The sequence below is a fragment of the Cervus elaphus genome, chromosome 7 (genome assembly GCF_910594005.1).
Source record: "Cervus elaphus chromosome 7, mCerEla1.1, whole genome shotgun sequence".
In the NCBI taxonomy this organism is placed as follows: domain Eukaryota; kingdom Metazoa; phylum Chordata; class Mammalia; order Artiodactyla; family Cervidae; genus Cervus; species Cervus elaphus.
This window is the reverse complement of record NC_057821.1, coordinates 15824599-15828414: the sequence shown is the minus strand read 5'-3', so window position 1 is coordinate 15828414 and position 3816 is coordinate 15824599. Positions and strand designations below refer to the sequence as shown.

General features: G+C 40.8%; 1 long non-coding RNA gene across 1 annotated transcript; it reads left to right on the top strand.

The window, feature by feature from the left end:
• Positions 1-2074: 2074 nt before the first annotated feature.
• Positions 2075-2808, top strand: LOC122696774. The gene is made up of 2 exons (XR_006341856.1): positions 2075-2191; positions 2723-2808. It is a non-coding gene; the product is annotated as an uncharacterized LOC122696774 (long non-coding RNA).
• Positions 2809-3816: the final 1008 nt, after the last annotated feature.

The following is a 3816-nucleotide window of genomic DNA, read 5'->3' as shown; positions in this document are numbered from 1 at the left end:
TCCTTATGCCACAACTGTGTGGCCAGGGAAGCCGTACACACATATGTGCTTACCTGCTATGACAGGTAGACTTGCATTACACCGAATGTCCTCTCTGAGGATTCAGAAGACACTTAGTGAGGATGCTAGAAACTCTCACCCTCCTCTCAGGTATTGATTAATAGCAAGCTTGTAAGCTAACAGAGGCCTTCCCTGGTGGCTCGGCGGTAAAGAATCCGCCTGCCAATGCAGATGTGGGCTCGATCCCTGAGTCGGGAAGATCCCCTGGAGGAGGAAATGGCAACCCACTCCAGTATTCTTGCCTGGAGAATCCCATGGACAGAGGAGCCTGGTGGGCTACAATCCACTGGCTCACAAAGAGTCAGACAAGACTTAGCGACTAAACAACAAGTTAACGGAGTTTAACCAAGTCCCTCTGCTCACATAACTAAATTCGCCCTCCAGGGAAGAGAAGGAAGGAAACGCCCCTGCTCTCCTGGCCTTGCTCAGTTGTAGAAGGCCCGGGAGGGCACACCTGCCTGTCTGTAGGTGTGATGAGAAGCTTTATTAGGTTCATAGGAGATGAGAGTGAAACAATACAGAGAAAAGAACTTAGCGCTCTCTGCTTCGCTTGTAGAGGAGACGAGTTCCAGAGAAAAAGCAGGTCAGGGCCTGGGTTGTTGCAAAGTTATTTTTGTTTGTGCCTGGAGAACTTTTAGACCTTGAGGATAGTTTGTTTGCCACTTGTGTTATATCTTTATTTTTCTTTTAAATAAAAGGTTGCTATTGTGTCACCTGCTTTGAAAGATGGGTGTTCATCGTCAATGTTTATTTTTTTCTTATTAGAAACTGTAGAGGAGGTGGGGTTCCAGGGGCTGTGGATGTGGAGAGCATCATACTCCTGACTGCTTTAAAGCTGGTGAAATTGCGTAGGGACTGCAGTCCTTAATTTTTCAGCCATCCAAGTCCTCCCCATAAAACCTTGTGGCAAATTACACCTTGGAATGGAAATAATCCAACTAGACTTCGCTGGGAGAGCAAAGAAGGAACAGGCAGTGCTTAGAAACTGAGTGAGGAGCAAGGGATCCAGAGAGCAGTGAGGGGGCAGATGAGATGTGAAGGAACCCACCACCAAGGTCGAGATCCTGTCTCCCTTATATGAAATGTCCATGGAGTATCACTGAGGTCCTCCTGGATGGGAAAAGTGAAAGTAACTGGAGAGGAAAGGAAGAGGATTTGCTTTTTTGAGGCTTAAGTCCAAGGTTAACAGCCTACTGGCCAACTAACTTCCTCCAGCCTGCTAACAAGTATTGCAGATCCCCTTAGCCTATCAGTCAGTTTAGTCGCTCAGTCGTGTCCAACTGTTTGCGACCCCATGGACTGCAGCACACCAGGCCTCCCTGCCCATCACCAACTCCCAGAGCTTGCTCAAACTCATGTCCACAGAGTCGGTGATGCTATCCAACCATCTCATCCTCTGTCGTCCCCTTCTCCTCCTGCCCTCAAGCTTTCCCAGCATCAGGGTCTTTTCCGATGAGTCAGCTCTTCACATCAGGTGGCCAAAGTATTGGAGTTTCAGCTTCAGCATCAGTCCTTCCAATGAATATTCAGGACTGATCTCCCTTAGGATGGACTGGTTGGATCTTTGGTGTCTTCTCCAACACCACAGTTCAAAAGCATCAATTCTTCGGCACTCAGCTTTCTTTATAGTCCAACTCTCACATCCATGCATGACTACTGGAAAAACCATAGCTTTGATTAGACGAACCTTTGTTGGCAAAGTAATGTCTCTGCTTTTTAAAAAGCTGTCTATGTAGGTCATAACTTTTCTTCCAAGGAGCAAGAATCTTTTAATTTCATGGCTGCAATCACCATCTGCAATGATTTTGGAGCCCCCCAAAATAAAATCTGACACTGTTTCCACTGTTTATGCATCTATTTCCCATGAAGTGATGGGACCAGATGCTGTGATCTTAGTTTTCTGAATGTTGAGCTTTAAGCCAACTTTTTCACTCTCCTCTTTCACTTTTTTTTTTTTTCTTTTTTTTTTTTTGAGGAGGCTGTTTTTCTTGTTGTTTGAATCAGTTGAATACCATTTTTATTCACTGATCTCATTTTATAATTTGACTTAAACGTTTTCTCCTTTTTGACAGATCAAAGAGACCAATTCAGAGTCTGAAATGGAAAACTGGGTTGATTATGTTGATGATAGGTGAGTAACAAGTTAAAGAATTGGAGAAAAGTTTTGAAATCTTAGGTACTTATAAGATTATAAATGTATGGCCTTACCTGGAAAAGTTTCACTCTTCAGTTTTCTGCTAAAATATTTTTTCCTAATAATAAATGTCATAAGAATACATGTGTGACTTAAAGTTTATTGACCCTTTCCAAGTCTGAGATTTCCTTGAGTGTGACATAGGGATAGTAACATCTTGCTATGGAAGTCTTTTAAAATATAATTTCTAATGTCTAGAAACTACCAGACCCAGGACATGTAACATAAAGAGTCCTAACAAGTTTATATGTGGTTGAAATAAGTAAAGGATATGCCACAGAGGGTTAGGCATCTGAATTATAGATGGTTTTTAACATATATTTTATTTTATAAATTTTCTATAATGGGATCATCAGGGGAAAATTTTTGAGAAAAAAATTTGAATTATGGGCTTATTATTTCTCTTAAGTATTTAAATTTGTAAATATATATCCACAATGTCATTTTAAATCTGTTTTGTTTTCTAAGACCTACCAATGACATGAGATATCCAATGAAGTCAGAAAAAATACATGGCTTAGGATGGAGACCTAAAGTACCTTGGAAAGAAGGAATAAAAAAACAAGTATGTTATGAATTGATCCCTTGAGGGTAGGGGGAGATTCAGAAAAATTTTAAGGCACAATAATTTGTTTTTTAGGAGACTACAAATTCGGAAGAATGTTATGGTAAATCAATTTCACTTTTCAAATTTTTACATTTAATTTATTTCTAATATTAGTAATTACGTGTCTTTTTTTTTTTTTTTTAGAAATGTATTTTATTTTATTTTTTATATTTTATTAGTTGGAGGCTAATTATTTCACAACATTTCAGTGGGTTTTGTCATACATTGATATGAATCAGCCATAGAGTTACACGTATTCCCCATCCCGATCCCCCCTCCCACCTCCCTCTCTACCCGATCCCTCTGGGTCTTCCCAGTGCACCAGGCCCGAGCACTTGTCTCATGCATCCCACCTGGGCTGGTGATCTGTTTCACCATAGATAATATACATGCTGTTCTTTCAAAACATCCCACCCTCACCTTCTCCCACAGAGTTCAAAAGTCTGTTCTTTACTTCTGTGTCTCTTTTTCTGTTTTGCATATAGGGTTATCGTTACCATCTTTCTAAATTCCATATATATGTGTTAGTATGCTGTAATGTTCTTTATCTTTCTGGCTTACTTCACTCTGTATAATGGGCTCCAGTTTCATCCATCTCATTAGAACTGATTCAAATGAATTCTTTTTAACGGCTGAGTAATATTCCATGCTGTATATGTACCACAGCTTCCTTATTCATTCATCTGCTGATGGGCATCTAGGTTGCTTCCATGTCCTGGCTATTGTAAACAGTGCTGCGATGAACATTGGAGTGCACGTGTCTCTTTCAGATCTGGTTTCCTCAGTGTGTATGCCCAGAAGTGGGATTGCTGGGTCATATGGCAGTTCTATTTCCAGTTTTTTAAGGAATCTCCACACTGTTTTCCATAGCGGCTGTACTAGTCTGCATTCCCACCAACAGTGTAAGAGGGTTCCCTTTTCTCCACACCCTCTCCAGCATTTATTGCTTGTAGAC